The following is an 18,134-nucleotide window of genomic DNA, read 5'->3' as shown; positions in this document are numbered from 1 at the left end:
GTGACTCTGTCAGTGACACCCCGTGTGACCTCAGGGAACTTATATAAGCTCTGTGTGCCCTATTTGCCTTTTGTTAAAGGAGAAGAAAATAAAAAAACTTTCTGTTTCTCATGTTTGCCTGCTTAGAGTTGGGGCCACTGGTTCTTTCTGCAGAGCACTGAAAAGAATGAGACTCAGGTCTCTTTGTGAGGGGCCCTGGGCTTTACCACAGAAGTAATTTAAAAAGGAACAAATTCAGTAATATCTGGAATGCTGAATCCCAAAGCAAAATTAGAACAAGGCAGCTCTGTGGTTTTACACACAGTGCTGTTTTTTAATTACTACTTCAATCAGTCATTATTTTTAAAACTAAATACACTGATGTTTATGAAATAAATAACTATATATTTTATTGTCACCAGCAAAGTGCTAAAAGGAGAAGAAAGGAAATCCTGTGGAGACCTTCTCCAGTGGGAGAGCCCTTCCAGAGGGAGCTGCAGAACTAGGTCCAGCATTTGTTTACCCAGTCCTGATCAGTTTAAAGCACAAACGCTCCAAGTTCTTATGGTTGTAGGACCCAGTGCTGCCTTGTTCTGAAAGCACAAGGGTGCAGTTCTTCATCTTCTGCACTTCCATGGAGTGCTGGAAGCTCTCTCTCATGATTTCCTTGGTCTGTGCCCCACAGGCCAAACATCCTTGCTGGGCTTAGGAGTCACAGCTCTGTGTTACTTGAAACCGCATTGCCTGTGATCCAGCAGGTTGTACGTGTTCCTCTGGGGCCTGGGTGTTTAAGAAACATGTCTTCTTTCCCTTCAGGGATGCAAAGCAGCTGAATAGGGCGACCTACGACAGTGTATCATGAGATTCCCTTGGATTCACAGTCGGCTGTCTGTCCTGGATACAGATGGTGAGGGATGAGGGTAAATCCCTGAGGGGAGAGACCCATATGCCCGTGTGTGTTTGCCAGTTGTCCAGAGGGTCACCCGCTGCAGCACCTCTTTAAAAACTTATCATTAAGCCCGTCTCCTTTGTGAACTTTCTCATTATCATTTCATTGTGCTGCGAGGTGCTGGCCGGGCGCAATGAATATTGACTTCATGCTTGCTTTTCTAATTGAATTACAGGGGAGCAGGCTGAGCCACTGAAGTTTCCAGCCTGCAGTCCTGCTTCCCTGGCAGCCAACTGAATAGAGGCTGAAAGAAAAGCTGTTTGCTTGGGCATTATGGATAACAGAGACCTGTCACAAAGCTGCTACAATGATTTATTAAAAGACAGAGGAAAAAGAGAGAGAAAGAGTCTTGCTCACTTTCAGCACCAGCTGCTTGCTTTGCTTGTCTTCTTTCCTTTCTCTTTCTTCCCTTTTTTTTCTTTCTTTTTCTCTTTAGCACTTGCTTGCTTTCTCTTTCATCCTCCCTTTCTTTCTTCCCCTCCCTCCTCTTCTCTTTTTCTCTCCCTCCCTCTCTCTCCTCTTCCTGATCTTGTCTTATCAAAAATAGAAAGAAAAAGTCAAAGAAAAACATATCATTTGAGCAAGTGTTTCAAGAAAAAAGCATAATTCTCCAATCCTTAAATAACAGGCCCTGCCTAAGACAGATGTGTTTATCATTATGGTCAAATCATAAAAAAGTTTGTCACTGTAGCTGCTCTAGCAAACAACATCCCATACATGTCCCTACAGTGTTAGCCATTCTTATTTAGGAAACCCTACTGAAAATGCCATGAGACTGTAGTTTACCTTTTCTGCTATTGAATTTAATTGTCAAACTCTTACTGATGTAATAGGAGTGGAGTAAAGCCGAGTCTCAGTGGCTTTGCAAACACCATGCTGTATTATGTAGTTCACCAGCAATTCAATTTACAGTGGTGCAGCAAAATGAGAAAGATCCCAGGATTGCTCATGGAACTGCTTTTACCAAAAAAACCCAGAGCTCAGCTCATGGTCCTTGATCAACATAGAGGTCACTTGCACTTGTGTTGGGCTATTTCCCCCTCTTTCTTTAGTTTGTGTTTGCTGTTTTTTTTTCTTTTTACTTTAAAACATTTGATTCTGATAAAATAATAAGGTCAAGAAGCATAATTCTATTGAGTTACTTATGTAGAATGTTTAGCTCAAGGCTGTTGGACTGGGGCAACAGTTGTTTTGTTTTTTCCTTAAAATCTGTGCTAGCTCATATTCCATATAGTTTATTTAAGGTGGCATTTCTGAAGGTGGGTAGGAAGAGATCTTTATACCCAGCTCTGGTAAGGGCCAGCCCAAGTCAAAAACATCCAGGCTCTTGCGCACTAATAAGCTGGGCTTTCCCATTGAATTTGAGAAGAAGGTGTTTCTTCTTTCAATGTCTGCTTCCTTGGAGCCATTTTCATCCCCTGAAACTACAAGATCTTAGCGCAGAGAAAGCTGTGTGCTCTCAAAACTCCAACTGGACAGATTTTTAAAAAATCCCACAGGAAAGTAGTATTCATCTCTATTCAACTTATTCATACCTGACCTTTTTTCCCATCCCCAGGTTATCACCTAAATTTATACTTTGCTTGGTTAAGTCATTATAGTTATCTTTCCTGGTTCCCTGTCTATCTTGTTGTTCTTTATTGTTTTGTTTCTCCAGTTTTATAGCCTTTCACTTTATTTTTCAGATTTTCTATAATCTTCTTTTGTTCAATTCTAGTTACCCCCAGCACGGAAGTTTATAGCAATAAATTACTACAGAATAATCTGACTTTTCAGTGTCTGGCATTCTCTTTAGATTTGACCCTTCTCAGTGATTAATCAGGATTTAATCTTTGTTTGGAATAAGTTAATTGGTGACTGCTCTTTGGTAGCCACTAAGCTTTTTGCAAATAGAAGGGGGGTTTTTTGGTGACCTCATTGAAGACAGGGCGACAGGTGGATTTATTCTCAGGTTTACATCACTTGAAAGGGTAAACACGAAGCTGCAGCCAGTGCTTTGCATTGCAAAGAGCACTTCTATGGGGCATATGTGTGCTTTGGTAGGTACACCCCGTGCTGAAATGGAATGGCTATTGACTGAATCGGAAGGGCCTTGTAACTTAATTAATGACCTTCTGGCATTTGAATTATCAATACTTCATATCTTGTATAAAATAGCAGCATGAGGAGATGTGTGATTAGACACAGGCATGTGCACATACACAGCAACAACCACATTCGGGGGCTCTGTGGGGCTGCAGACTTAGGTAGCCTCTCCTAAATAAAACTTTCAGAGATTGTACCTGACAGTAATTTACAGTCATGAAACAGGAAACTTCCTTATGCTAATAAAAGGATTCATTTCCTCTCCTCGGTCGGTGCTGGAATTGGTACCTGTGCTGGTACTGGAATCGCTACTGTTCCCACAGGGAATTGACTGCCCTGCTGGACACAGGCTGGAAAAACTCCTGGTGACTTCACTGGGACCAGGATATCCTCCACCTGTTTTGTAACTCCTGTGAAGAAAACATATTACCCATGTATGTATCTGCCAGTGAAATTAGCACCTGGGATTTAAAAACTGTGACATGAGAACCATAAGGAACCAATGCACTAAAAAGTGGTATTACAATTTCTCTCAGCAGAGGAAGGATTTGAGTAAACAATCACAATCTTACACCATGTTTATCTTTAACTATGTCAGAGATTGAGGACTGAATATAGTTGTTTCCATGGCTAACTATCTGGCCTGAGTAACAATTGAGCCTTTGAAGAAACACAAGGGATCCTGACCATTTTCTTGGATTTGGGGTCACTGTGGAAAGGAAGTCTTATAAGCCACCTACGCACTGTTTCTGCCTGGAATCAGAGAGAGAATCTTTCTGGATTACAGGCATTTCAAACCCATGAACCGGTTCAACTCTACAATTCATTCCATGAAGCTCAAGACAGGAGCTGCTTTGTGTGGCATTCTCCCATCAGGACTGGTGGCCATAAATCAAGATGAATGTCTTTCTGAATGACTTGCTGCAGTTCAGCCGCAGGATCCGGGCTGGAGGCAGCGACCGCAGAGTGAAGTGCTTTGGCCTATGGAATTCGGAAGGTCAGGGCTGGAGACCACGGTGCTTCCTCAAAAGGCTGTGAATCTTCACAGTGTATATTATTCTGGGTTATGGAAGTGTGCAAGAAGCAGAAGATTTTTAATTGCTAATAATTTATTTTCAGCAACAGAGATCTCTGTGACTGCCCAGAGTTTGGTATGTTTTCTGAAGGATTCAGAAGGAAAGAAAATCCTTCCACTTTGAAGAGCACAATGCTTTGGCCAGCTCTTTATGTTGGCAGGGATCCTGTGCTAGAGTGAGTTCCCTGAAAGGCAACCAAATTGCCCACCACAGACAACTGCAATGAATAACACTCGCTGTCTTTGCAAAAAGACTGCTTATGGCTCCCCATCCAATCCCAGCACCCTGCAATATGTGGTGCACTGGAGTTTATTTGGTTTTTACAAGCTATTATTGCCATTCAGCAAAACTAATCCTTGAGAGCAAGGGGTGTTTTGTCAAGTGAAGGCTCCAGCTGCCTGAGTATGAGTCTGCTTTGCTCATTCTGGCAGCAGTTGTGAGCAACACACACCTTGGATAAACCACTGCTGTGAACAGAGCGGGGAACCAGGCTGGCAGGTGCTGCTCTGAGCGCCAGTACCAGCCTGCTGACTGATCTTAGATGTGTAACATCATTTATTAGTTTCTCCCTTCCCTTCCATCCTTAAGTCCTGTTTGCCCACACTGTCCCATCCCTGAAGCAGAGGTTTTTTCTATACATTCTTACTGTACTTAAGAGAAGAGTCCTACTTCATGTCACAGATTTAGAATAGCTTCAGACACAATGTTACAGATGTGCAAGCCAAAGGAGTGGTCTCCAAAGCATGCCCAGCTGTGTCCGCAGATGCCTGCTGTGTCAGTGCACATGGGCCCAGAGCCTGGACCTCTTTGCCCAGTTGGTAAATGGGCCACCAGAGATGGGGCTCCCTCTGTTCCTTGCTGCACCAGTGAGCTCTGTTACCTCTGGTGGCAGCCAAGCTGGTGCAGCACTTCCAGAGCTGTTTGCTGCTTCTTCCGAAAATACAGTGGCAGGTAAAGCTTTGTGTTTCTTCCTGAAGACAAGGTGCCCAACTTTGTCAGACCTCTGGCATGCAGGACTGCCTGGAGGTTTATTAGTCTGACATCATCCAGCAAGAGACAACCTAAGAGGCTCTGCTAAACTACTGTAACTTCTCAGTTTCTAAAAATTAAAATTGTATACAGTGGCTTCTGAATACAAGTATAGGACTATTTATCAATCCATTTAATTAAATAAATCTTTCTTAATTTAACAAGCTCTGCTCAGCAGGGTAGTGATAAATGCACAAAATTTCACACTCCTGACAGGCATGTTTAAAAAGGAGGAAGAGAGGGAAGGGGGAAGAAAATGCAACAGAGCTCCCTAAATGGTAATTCAACTTAATTTTTTAACAAGACTGTTTTGGCTTCAGAGTGATTCCATGACCTACAGCAATGATCAAAGTGGTGCCGCAGTGGTGAGTCTCCTACAGCCAGAGCACTGCTGAGTGTGCTGCAGCAGGCTCTGCCATGCTTAAACCAGGTTTCATCTCTCAACCAGGTGCTTCACTCTCCTGCATCAGAGCTGCTGGGTTGACTGCATGTTCAGCTCCCTCAGCACAGCAGCCCACAGCTTAACCAGGACCCTGAGAGGTCCAGAGAAGGGGTGTCAGAACAGAAAGATAAGGTTTGTAGGTGTTAGAATGATTGCCTGGATGTACCTTTCTGGCCCATCAGTTAGCTACATCCTTTCTAGCTGTCTTGGGTGTCTCCATATTGTTTAGATCTTTTTCAGTCTAATGAATTTGGGTTAATACCAACAGGAACAATGTCCTGTAACCAGCAAAGCTATTCCATTACAGTCTGAAGAGAAGAGCTGGCCCTGCAAACTTTGTGCCTGCTGCATGGGAGCAGCGATCTGCAGGACACTGTGTGCCATCACCACCTTGCTCTGCATTGTCAGCAATGCCCAGGGTGGTGTTTATGTACTGTGCTGGTGAGCTCTGCACCCGCTCCTCAGGGGAATGTTTCAAGGCACAAAGGCTGGAGAATTTTAGAGAACCTGGTGCATTTCTTAGTGTACATGAAAACTGTTCAATACTGGCAGAGAATTGCTCTGTGCTTAGACCATTTATTAAAGTCTAGACGCAACATAAAAGCATGTAAATTGGTTCCAGCCATTGCTAGTAAAAACTTCAGCTCGAGCTGGCAATTGATTGGTGAATCTCACAGCGTAATTAAAATTGACTGTTAAAGTTTGTCCCGCTTAATTGGTAACACTTTCTTTGGAAGTCAGTGAGTTAGGATTCTTGCTGGATCATTTAAAGGAGTTCCTGTGTATATGATCAGAACTCAAATGCAGTTTTATGGAGAGGTTTACAGTTATGTTCCACCCTGGTGGTCTTTCATCCTGTATCTTTCCTATTTAAGATTTATGCTGTCATTCACCACAGCCTAATTGTGTTTTGATAAAAATGAAACGATTGCTGACGCATTTCAGACTGAAAGCCCATGACATTTTGAAGCTTTCAGTAAGATGATCTGCAATACTGTGCTGCTCAAAGCCCCTGTCTCCCTGCAAGCCTGCATTTTTATTCCAGCATTTGACTCGGTTTTGTAGGGATTCTAATAGGCACCTATAACTCCTCTCTGAGTGTCCTGCCAGCAGTGTGTTATTCAGTTTGCCTAATAGTTCATGCAGACTTTTTCATTCTTTCTTTAGGAGGAGGGAATGTGTGCAGTGTAGTTTTTGTGTTTAGATTATTTTAAAAATTATATAAATTTAAAGTTACATTTTGTGATAAAGGGCATCTTATCCTTTGAGTACCAGACAGCTGGGTTTTTGGTGTCATTTACCTCCTTAAGGATATCCTTCCACAGTCTTGGTATATACCCAGTTCTGGAAGTTGGTGTTATAGGATGGTACCACCGGACATACTTAGCTCTCTTTAACATAAGCTGTCTTGTCCTGACTAGCCATGGACTTAATCACAGCATTAACTTCTCTTCTGAATCAGGCACTAGAGATACACTTAATTCTCTCCACAGTCACGGTATTTTTAGCACACGGCATCCAGGGCTTATCATTAGCAAAATGTAAATGTGTCAGGGGATCGTGGATGGGCACTACAGAAGCATTGTCACCCGCTAGACTCAAGATGAGGAGCTTTCATAACTGTGATTAATGTCCTACAGAAAAGGCAGGAAGACACTCAGGTTACTTGGCTGGAAGTGATGCACTCTCACAGTTGGAAATTGTTTTGGAAGACACAGTTAGGTACTTGCCAACATCTGGTGTCGCATGAAGAACCCACAAAGCATAGAAAGAGTTCACTGAACCTCGTTAACTTTCCATCAGAGCTGTGAAAACTGGGGACAGTTGGACCCTCACATGCCCTGGTACCCTGCTAATGATGCACATGGACAGAAATATGTACCTTAAACACTTCCTGTGCCACCACGATGGGCTCAGCAGTGCTGGAAGCAGGAGATCAAGGTCAGTGCTCCATGCAGCTCTTTGGAAGGAAGTATGGTATCACCTGGACTGCTGCCAGGGCATCCTGAGGTCAAGCCCTGGAAGTTAAAGAAGTGTTCAAGAATAACGTGTGGGTCTGATCCCAAGCCACTGCAATCACTGGGGATATTTTGTTGGTACCAGTGGATGGCAGACAAGCAGTGTGGGTCTGTCAGCCTTGGTGTGTCACTGGCCCGTGTTTTAGCTGCTTCTAACAAAAGAATTTTAGAGGCATATAAGGTGCACTTCGGTAGTAAATGAATGCTTAGATGCTCTTGCAGGTCATTCTGGCACCCTGACTAGGGGCTTCTGGTAACAGAATTTCAGAGCTGCGCAAATTATATCTGGACTTCAGAAGTGGTTTGCTGAGGTTAAGCTGCCTAAATAGTCCTTGCTGGAGCAGGGACTCCATTTAAGTGTTGCAAATGCTTTTATTCCATATTATGTCCTGTAACATACTGTGTTCCTTTCAAAGCCACAGAGCCAAATCCCAGCCTCAGCTTCAAGCCATTGAACTGCAAACAAGTGAGGACTCAAAAAACCAGGCAAGTATTATATTTTGTGGTGCATGTGCCATTTATACAGACACAGTTTTCTTTCATTATTTCATCGACTTTAAAAGAAACAAAGATTTCTTTAGTAAGTTTCATCTTTATACCTCTCTGTTAAAGTGATGGTAAGAAAGATAATCCAGGTATTATCATGAATTGACTCTCAAGCTGTGATTTTGACAGTCCTGTAAAATATGTCAGGAGGGATTTCTGAATGACATTTGTGTCTTCTATTGCTCTTGACACAACAGGGTCATTCCCAGTGGCTGCTTCATGGCTGTATTTTTTTGTATGCACATTTATATATATTTATATCTAGAATGAGTGGGCTTGGAAGGTACCTTTAAAGATTGTCTAGTCCAGTCATGAAGATCATGGAGTCCAACCCATGTACACACACTCACACAACACATCCAAAGACCTTCTTGCACATTTTCATAGCCACAGCACTGAGGTGATAAATTGCACTCAGGATGAAGAGTTATTTCAGCTCTGAAATATACCCTGCAGAGGGTCTAACACCTCTACCCTGCAGAGGTGTCCCACAATATGTTGGCCCTGCCATCCTTGACAATGACCCCTTGGTTACTCAGTGTCTGAGCAGAATCTCTTTGGCTTTAAAATCTGTCCCTTGTATATGAAAAGATGAGATCTCCTTGATTTGGCCATTTTCTCTGCTTTTGATAGAGGATCAGTGGGAGAAAGTAGTGATGAGCACACCCAAAGAGATTGCTTTAAGCATATTTGATTTTCTTTTTATGTATGCAATACATTCCAATTCCTTTTAAGCAGCAAGGTCATTTAAAAGTGCCACACCAGAGGTTTTTCCTTTCCCCCTCATTCAGTTCCTTAAATCTTATTGTCAGCCATGTTGCTCTTGAGTAGCAGAGCAGCTGCTTGGGGTCTGCTTGTGTGGTTATAATCCCATTAAAAAGCCCTCCATTATGTTGCTAATATATTTATAAAGGAACTGGTCACCTGGGATTAGTGGTTGATTCTTTTCCCTGGACAAACTGTACTGAAACAGAATTATTCCTGATCCCCTGGCTGGTTAGATACTACCAGTTGCATTTGTCATGGTGCCAAATTGGCTGAAATACATGATCAATTAATGCAGAACATGCTTTCCTGTGTTTCCTTGTAATCATCCCTGACAATCACCTTCTCATCAGCTCTTTCCCGATAGCAATGGGATGGCAGATATGCTGGGGCTTTGGGAACTTATGGTCTTTCACAGGAAATATGAGAGGCATTGAAAGAACATCCTGACAGAGAAGGTGAGGAGTCTGACAAAAAGGAGCCCTGAAAAGCAAATTTCAGAAGGCATTATCCTGTAGGTTTTCCTCAGCCATTCTTAAGCATGCAAAGCTAAGGAAGACAAAGTAACTTCTGGGGGGAATTTGCAAAGCCACTGGTACATCTGTGCTGTTACTTACAGATGTGACAGAAACCACAGGGACACTACTGAGGTCACTTAGACTGGTCAGACTGGGATATGGATCACAGCAAAGTAGAGGCCACACAGATTCAGCCAAGGCTGCAAAACCCACTTGAGATGGTTGAGTAAGTGCTCAGGCACTGATCCTGCAGGAGGATTTGTGCTGTTCCTGCCTTTTTGTGTCCATCAGTACTTGACCAGAAAATTTCCAAGAGGGTTTAAAGGCAAGGTCTTTCTCACTTTCAACACCATCTAAGGGCTCACCTGTAGTCTTCCTCTCCACGAGAGGAATCTCTGATGTGCTAGAAAGAACTTTTCTGAGTCCTTGTGAATCCCAGACATCATCCCAAACCTTTTCTCTCTTTTTGACCAACTTCAGAGCAAGAGTCTTCTTACAGCTCCAATCACCTGTGAAGCCTTTCTTTATCTACACATCAAACCTCCATCTCAGCTGAAATTGTATCTCTCTTTCCTTGCTTCCATTTCATTGGTTCATTCTGCTCCTGCTTTTGGCTTCTCTCTGTATTTATAGCAGTTATGTTGTAAAGTGTTTCCAGAACCAGGCCTGGGGGATTTTATTTGAAGTGATGTTGGAGGATGAGCACAATGGCAAGGGCTCCTCACCTAACTCATGCTGGGTTGTTTCTACCTACTCCTCTCAAGGAAACAGGGACCAGGGAATGACTAGGTCTGCCCTGGGAAGCAGAGTAGCCCAGCCTAAGGAAGGATCAGCCTGAGATGGGGAACCTCACGTGGCCAAGGGCTGTGCCCACAAAAGCAACTCCACTCTAAGAGTATCTGAGCTGTGTAGGGGCCAGTACAGCTCTGTCATGTGTAAGTCCATCTCTCTTGAATATCTTGTTTTGATTCCTGCTAACCATGACTTTCTTCATGCACTTCCTTTATTGTACTCATAACTGGGCTGTGTCCTTCTGAAAGGCAGTGTCTGAGCCAGCTAGTCTACAGGAGAAGAACATCACTTAAATACCTCTTTTGTATTTTAAGCCCTGTTGTGGTGTTCAAATTTGTGATAGAAAAGTACAGTTTGGAGGATTGTAAAGCACTAAAAGCACTGTCTATAGCTAGAGCAATGAATAATGGGAATACGGTGGGTGCAGAAGGAGAACAAAGCTCTCTGCAAAAAGTATCTGTTCCAAAGTGCAGTCTAGCTGCTTTAACCAAAATGTCTAATGTATGGCTTGCCAGTGCCTTCAGCTCTCTTTTCATTTCCCCTTAGGGGAAACAGTTCCCTGGAACTGTTGTGGCCTCCTTGCATTGCTAAGCTGGCAGTGAATCCCATGGAGCCTCTTGCCAAAGGTGTCAGGAAAGAGCTGCTCATGGCAGTGAGGTCCCTGAGTACAGCACAGCATGCGGACCTTCAGCTATCTGCAGCTCTCAGGAAGTCCCCAGGAGCTCCCCTGAGTCAGGGACACCATTCTGAGTAGATTTGAGGCAGTTCTTAATTGCTCTGGGAGGTCAAACCATTCCTTCTGGCTACCAGGACTTGAGGCTGAAAACTCTCTTTTACCCAAGCCAGACACTCTTCAGTCATGGGTTGAATGCAGCTTGGTGGAAGCAAGGGATCCAGCCCAAAGGTCTGTTCAAATGTTTCCATTTCATGTGGCTTGGTATTGTAACATTCTCCCGTGGTTCTAACAAGTTGTGCAAAATTGTGAAGCCAAAGCAGCATTCTTCCTTTAAAGTTTCAAAATTAAGAAAAATGGTTGTGGGGTTGGAAACTTGGGAGAGATGTGCTGTGGTTATCTACTGGTCCAAGAATAAAATTCCTATGGCTTTGTACAAAAGCACGGAGTAGCTGCCTATTAAAAAACAAAATTAAAAAAAAAATTCAAGTTAAGGTACCTTTTTAGTGGCAGCTGGACAATGTTTAGAGGATTTGAGAGGCCACACATTTCCTTCTCATGTGCCTCTGCAATTCCCGTAAGTGCAAGAAGTGCAAGTCAGATTCCCTGCCAGGGGAGCTGGACTGACAGGAGGAGCAACAAGCCTAGCCTGGGCTGGGCTTGGAAAGGAAGCACACCTCAGACATGGGGAGTGCCTGAGTGCAGCTGTCCTGCCTGAAGTGTCAGCCACACGGGGCCTTTGGGGCCGGGACAAATCAGATGGTCACCCCTGCAGCCAGAGTACATTGCAGCATCCTCAAGGACACACAAACTGCCTCGACAGCCCAGCTGGTTGTAACCTCAGTGGTGGGGCTGGCAGGACATACCCTACACATGGTCATGTTTGGAGCAGGAAGGATTCAGTGGCCTCTAGTTGCTTTACCCAGAAGGAAGAGGCCAGACTCTTATCTTTGTGGAATAAAGGAGGTTACAAATACCCATAAAGAGGGTGATCCATTCATACAGGGGGAATCTAGGCTCTCTCTGGGATTGATAAATGACTCCGAGATTGAGTAAAAATAGCTGGAAAAAGCTTTTAAGTTTTGTTTAAATTTAACCATCAAAAATCAAAACATTAGAGGGTGTTTAGAGAAGTGCCTGAAACTTGGAGACCCTGAGAAGAACCAGGGAGGGAATCAAAGAGCCTGGGAAAAAAAAAAAAGAAAAAAGAAATAAGGCGAGAGAAAGAGAGTGAGAGATTAAGATTAAACAAACCCGTCTGGATAAAGCTAATCAACTGAGATCCTGCTCCATTGACATCAACTGGATGAGTATTAGGGCCTCAAGATGTTACTGGGAGGGAGCCCAAAAAAATCAATGTTTTGGGTTGGCTGGAGAAGTCTCGGCCAGATTGGGTGATGTGGCAGAGCCTGCTCTGGATGAAGAGGTAAAGTAGTGCTGTCTGTGGAGGAAGGGAGAAATTATAAAGGCCCCAACCATCTACGTGTGGTAAAATTGAATAATGGAGTGGCCAAAGGGAAAGGAGTTCCTGGCAAAGTCTGGAGTATTTATGAGAATCCAAGTAGGAGTTTGGAGCATTAATATTTATTGCAGTGCTGTCAGTTGTCAGTGCTGAGAATCTTCACTTATGCCATGACAACCTGTTTTTGTTCCAGTGGCCATAATTCAACCAGCTGTGAGGTTCCCCTGCCTCCCTGGTTCCCAAGTCACACATGGCGGCTGGTTAACTTGTTCAGCACTGGCTGCTCAGCTTCAGTCTTGCAGCTGATTTGGCTGAAGAACAGATTTTGGCTGCTACAGTGCCTCTTGCCGAGACAGAGTTTCTCCTTCCTCATAGCTCCCACTAAGAGATTCCCAGCGGTGCCAAAGAAAATAGTGATAATGCTAAGAAACAAGGACAGTTTGGCTGTTAGGAGATTTACTACACTCATTTTATTTTTTGTGTGAAATTATGAAAAATGAACACAAGTTTGTTTTGTTTAGCTTTTTTCCCTTCTTTTCTAATTTTAGTGTGATTTCTTCAGTTATCACTGCTAATACTGACCACTGGAACCTCTGGGCAGGCACTGCTTCTTTCATGCAAGGTCCTGAGCTACATTTCCTTGACTCCAAGATCAAACCCTCTGGCTGAGCAGTGAGGAATTCCTGCAAAGATTCGCATGTGCTTCATCTTACATGCTGGGCCCAGCTGTTGAGCCTGGTGATGGCAAGGAGCCCTCTCTCTCCCCTGCATGGGACATGCAGGCTGCCAGACCCTGCACAAGGGAAGAGCAGATGTGGCCGGCCTGTTTCTCCCCTTCCCTGGCGGATCGGGGAGGGAACGCTGCTGCAGCTCCACCCTCCACAGCATGCCAGCACTGCCGAGCCCTCGAGGGGAGCGGGAAGCTCTCTGCTAAGAAATCAGCACTGACCCACTATACATCATTTCACAAAGGACCTGTCCCTTTCCACCTTTTCCTGCTTGCCTCGCTTGTGTCTTAGTGTGGTGCCCTGTGCTTGGGCTCGGTCTTGGAGCGCCTGTTCTGTCCTCTGTTGGATTGGAAAATGCTCCTGGTGGTGTGTGATATTCCAGATGTGTGTCCACCTTCACAGGGCCAGCAGCTGAGTCTGTGGAGGGCTGTTACACACCGCAGATCTCTGCTGTGCTCTGCTCTGCAGGCACAATTCATCCCGGAGAGCTGAAGAGGCAGCGGTGCCAGGAGGACATCAGAAAATCTGAAATGGATCTACCTTTATGAGAAGACCAGTGTAGGACATGCAGAGGAAAGAACTCCAAAAGTAATTCCTCATTTCTCATCTAAAGGCTTTAATTAACCTGAACAGTTATGCTCTGGTGCCGTGCGTACTTCAGGGACCAGCTCGATGGCACTCTTCCTGCTGCCAGGGGAGTGGGAGCATGACAGTTCAGTTATTGCTGTTCATTGTTAATGTGGTTGATCTTGGTCCTGCTCCAAGAGAACCACTAAGCAATCATGGAAAATGAAGAGTAACACATTTTTAGAAGGATTCTGGATAATTTTGGCTATAAAACAGGCTGCCTAATCTTGGCAAAAAGTGGATGAATTCATTATCTGCAAATAGTGGAAAATATTATAAATGGCAGTAAATGAAATAAATGGGTGTTTCCACTGTAATATGCTATTCTCTGAGCCACCCAGAAAGAATACAGCTTGGTTTACTGGGTGGGTAGTCCTAGATGAAGTGAAAGATCATGTTCGTATGCTCAAATACTTGTTTGGGAGTGAAATATTTTATGCCTTTGTTGCAGAGGGAAATCTATACATTTTACATTTAAGAGGCCGTATTTTATGGCCACATATGGATGCTGGAGTGAAGTTAAAGTTTTATATGTGCTGTATATCTGTTTGCATTCCTCAGCTAACCACATTTTTATTTGCTCTACTACACCTTCAGGGTTTGGAGACCTCAGTGACTCCTCTAATGGAAAGTCACTGACCCTCCTTATATGAAGAAATTGATCTTCTGTATGTTTTGAATTTGTTTATGGGCCAACACTCTTGCTGTGAACACATGGAATAAAGCCCTGGCAACTTTTAGTAGAAAAACAATTGGATCCCAACAAATAGGATCTGGCCGGATGCTCTTCATTCTCACTCGTTTGGTCTCAGGATATAGCTTCCTCTTTGAGACTCCCTTCATTACAAAGCCCAGGTGTATCTTTGAGTTTGTGAATAGTCCCAGCATCACTTGTAGGCCTAAGGTTACTCCTGTCTAAGGGTGTTTTGCTGGATAAGAAGCTCATCTGTCTTGTTTAGGCCAAATGGACTTTCCCTTTAGCAGCAGTAGTGAGGGCAGCGGCCTTGGGGGGAGGCTGCAGCTGTGGGATGAAAGCCCTGGGCTGTGTTCAGGGAAAGCAATCCCACACTGTGTCATTCTCCTCAGCTAGGTCAAGGTCTACCTGCTCACCTCAAAATGCCACCGGGTAGCCCCAATGGCTTTAGGGGAGCCAGAACCAAGGGTGTATGGGCTGGCTGTGCCATGTTTTGGTTATTAACACCCAGAGCCTTTATCAAACAGCCCTTGGTTTTGTCCTTTGGCCTTGCAGTCAGGTACAACGACAGGGTGACCACCTTTGCTGATTAAGAGGTTGTTTTGTTATGTAATTTGTAGGTTGTTATTTTTACTTCTTAATCAGATGGTTACCATTGCAGCTGATACTTCTGCTTCCTCCTGTGCTGCTTAAAGATGGTTGCCTCAATGGTGCCTGGATTATACCTGTTAAGGAAGATGTTTCCTCATACACTTGCATAAGATCGTGGACGTAGCCACAGCAGATGAGCCACCCCTTTTCCCAGGAGCAAATACTATTACAATTTACTGTTTTGCAAAGAAAAAGTTCCACACAGAAACAAACAACTGTCTGCGCCCATGTTCACATCTGGCTCTTTATAGACATGCATACACTTTCCTATGTGCTTATGTATACATGCATATATATATAAGTTTGTGCACATGTATATTTGAGTGTGTATATCTAGGTGATTTTAATTAGGTAAGCTTAAGAAGCTTTCACTGGCTTCAGAGTTATTACTAGCTCTACTGGTATTTTCACTTCAAGGATGGTTTAAATGTATGGCCACTGCTTGTATACATTTATGTACTGTGCTATGCATGGACAGATCTCTGTTCTCATGCCATGTCTGCTTTTGCAACCTCGTTTCTGCATTTATAAACAGCTGCACTCATAATCCTGCAAGTACAAATAATTGCAACTGAAGAGGTGAACATTTATAGCTGGCCTTTTCAAAGGAGTCTAAGGGAGTTAAGTACCCAAATCTCATTGAATTTGGTTACCTAATTCCTGTGGCTTCTTTGAAAATTCCAACTTTAATTAACTAATTCAATCAACTATCTGTGAATCAAGTGGAGACATAACATGCTAAATCCAGTCAGTTTGGGTTGCACAGGAGCTACCTGAACACTTCTCAACTGAAACTTGAAAGGTTTCATTTTTGGCAAACATGATCCAGTAATTTCAGTGAAACGACCTGCAATGTGTAACTTCAGCATGGCTATCCATCCTCTTTTCAGTGTGGCTCTCAGGGTCCTTAAGTTGACTGCTTTATGTTTAGATTTGCTAACAAGGGTGGATGGTAACTTCACAGGCTTTCTTCAGGCACCATCTCCACCTTTAGATGCTCCTGGGAGTTCTCACTGAGACTACAGGAATGATAGCTCCTGAGAAAGTTCCCACGCTGGACAAACACTGAACCATATCTGTGGCACTTTGTGGTCCGTGCCTTGGTGACACCTTAATCTGTGGGGAGACTTTTGTGTTTAAGCAGATTGGTGTTCAAGGAAAAAGCAAACAGCAAACAAAGAAAAAAACACAGAACAAAAAGCTTCTGAGTCTGCACGTTACCCTGACAAATACTTACTTCTATTCCATAACAGTTTTGCCTTCTTGCATTTTTTTTTTGATCCATGTTTCAATAATCTTTGATGTGGATTTATTTTTTTTAATTTTCTTCTTTGAAAGCCTATTTTGCTAAGTATGGAAAGCCACAGTTTTAACAGATCCCCTGTTTGTTCAGAAATAGTATCATTCATATTTGGCATCAGAAGGAAGACTACACTGAAGCTCAAATTTACTCCTATTAAATTAAACCTAATTTAAAAAAGGCAAAGACATTCATTAACTAGTTAAACAAACGGCATTAAATTTACTTTTTTATTTAAGAGAAGAAAGAAGACATCTTTAACTAAAGAAACTAAGTGGAAGAGTAGCTATTAAAACATGTGATGGAAGAAGTACACGTTGCTGAAAACTTAAGAAGAAACCACAGACGTGTATAACAATAAAATAAATGTACCTTCTTGGCCATTTCTCTTCTGTGTTATTGTGTCAGATGTTTCTGATTTGAATAAGAGCTTTCCTTTATGTCCCTGAGCTTCTCCTTCCATTTGACTTTACGTTGAAGTCATAAACCTGTTGTCATGGGAACAACTGTGACATCACAGATGGAGCGTTAACTTCACCACAGGGCAAAATAAATGAATGTGATGGCCTGCGAGAAGAGAGAACCTCTGTTTGAGCCAAAAGCCAAGCTTATCCGAGTCTTGGCCCGGAGCCCGGTACCCCCAGAGCCCTCAGTGGGATCCCAGCCCTGCTCTGTAGGTACAGAACAAACAGCCCCTCATAGCAGGGACCCTCTCTGGGAGCTGAGTGAGGGTCTCTGGGGACAGGATGCAGCACAGAAGAAAGGAAGCATTATCAGCTGGGCTTCAAGATTGGAAAACCAGTGAAGAGAGAGAATAAGCAACTTTACCTCAGGTCACAGGGAGGATTTGAGGCAGAGCCCAGAACTGTGCTCCGATAACTCAGCGAGAAGTGCTGGAGATGCTGAAATGCAGGAGTCAGAGCCTGTTCCTACATATCAGTTCCTGGAAGTCTTTCCCAAGCTCTCTTCAAAACTGACAAAATATGCAAAAGGCAATAGAGCTTGGGACAAGTTGAAACATTGCTGCAAGTCTTTTAAATGGTTCAAAATGTCTTTGCCCTCTAGGAAAGTTTGTTTTAGGAATCTTCACCACCACATGTTGGGTGAAGTCTTCCATGGCAGCGTTCCCATGTTGTTACATGGACCCAGGATTCCATCTGTGGCTTTTAAGGAGCAGCAACCCAACACCTTGAATTGCATTCAAATGTAAAGGAGCAGATCTGTTACAGAGCATAAATATAGCAGCTGTTACGACCAAGCTGGCCAACTAAATGGTCTCAGCAATTCCTGTGTTTTGGCACACGACTGGCACTCTGCTAATGACCTCAAGAAGTTCATCTGAATCTTTGACTGCTGCTGCTACAAAGGGGTGACACTGATCCCTCACAGGTTTCACATGTCACAGGTGGCCTGTGTTGAGGATAGACACAAGCAGTGGAATATTCTGAAGTAGCACAAACTCTGCTTGCTCCGTATTTTCAGTCAGAAATCACTGTTTGGATATCGGCCCACCAGCTTGTCCACCTTCTGGGTTGTAGCTGGCTGAGGTATTTGGTCAGATGCTCCACTGAAGTCAGTATAAGGGCAGTGACCCCACTAGATAAGGGATTTTTGCCCACCATCCTGCTCCCACAGACGCACGAATCCTGCAGGTTTGCAGGAGTTAGGAGGAAGGGTGCCATGCCACACCCATGGAACTGAACCTTTGTTGACTTTAATGAGAGCTGTGTGGCTAAATCCCACACAACACTCAAACTGGAGGGGTTAAATCCATTTTGCTTTATGCCTGTTAGTCTGTGG

General features: G+C 43.6%; 1 long non-coding RNA gene across 4 annotated transcripts; it reads right to left on the bottom strand.

The window, feature by feature from the left end:
* Positions 1-1,219: 1,219 nt before the first annotated feature.
* LOC137471605 (uncharacterized) lies at positions 1,220-16,984 on the bottom strand. 4 transcript variants are annotated; one of them, XR_010997718.1, is made up of 5 exons: positions 16,707-16,984; positions 16,272-16,501; positions 15,037-15,108; positions 7,431-7,578; positions 1,220-1,451 (listed from the first exon to the last, which is right to left on the bottom strand). It is a non-coding gene; the product is annotated as an uncharacterized lncRNA (long non-coding RNA). The 4 variants fall into 4 exon arrangements; XR_010997716.1 differs by lacking the exons at positions 1,220-1,451; positions 7,431-7,578 and adding exons at positions 11,708-13,489; positions 13,603-14,618 and having other exon boundaries at positions 14,800-15,108; XR_010997714.1 differs by lacking the exons at positions 1,220-1,451; positions 7,431-7,578 and adding an exon at positions 11,708-14,618 and having other exon boundaries at positions 14,800-15,108.
* Between the last annotated feature and the right edge of the window lie 1,150 nt (positions 16,985-18,134).

The sequence above is a fragment of the Anomalospiza imberbis genome, chromosome 3 (genome assembly GCF_031753505.1).
Source record: "Anomalospiza imberbis isolate Cuckoo-Finch-1a 21T00152 chromosome 3, ASM3175350v1, whole genome shotgun sequence".
NCBI classification, from domain to species: Eukaryota; Metazoa; Chordata; class Aves; order Passeriformes; family Viduidae; genus Anomalospiza; species Anomalospiza imberbis.
The sequence above is the reverse complement of the archived record's forward strand: the minus strand, read 5'-3'. Positions and strand labels throughout refer to the sequence as shown.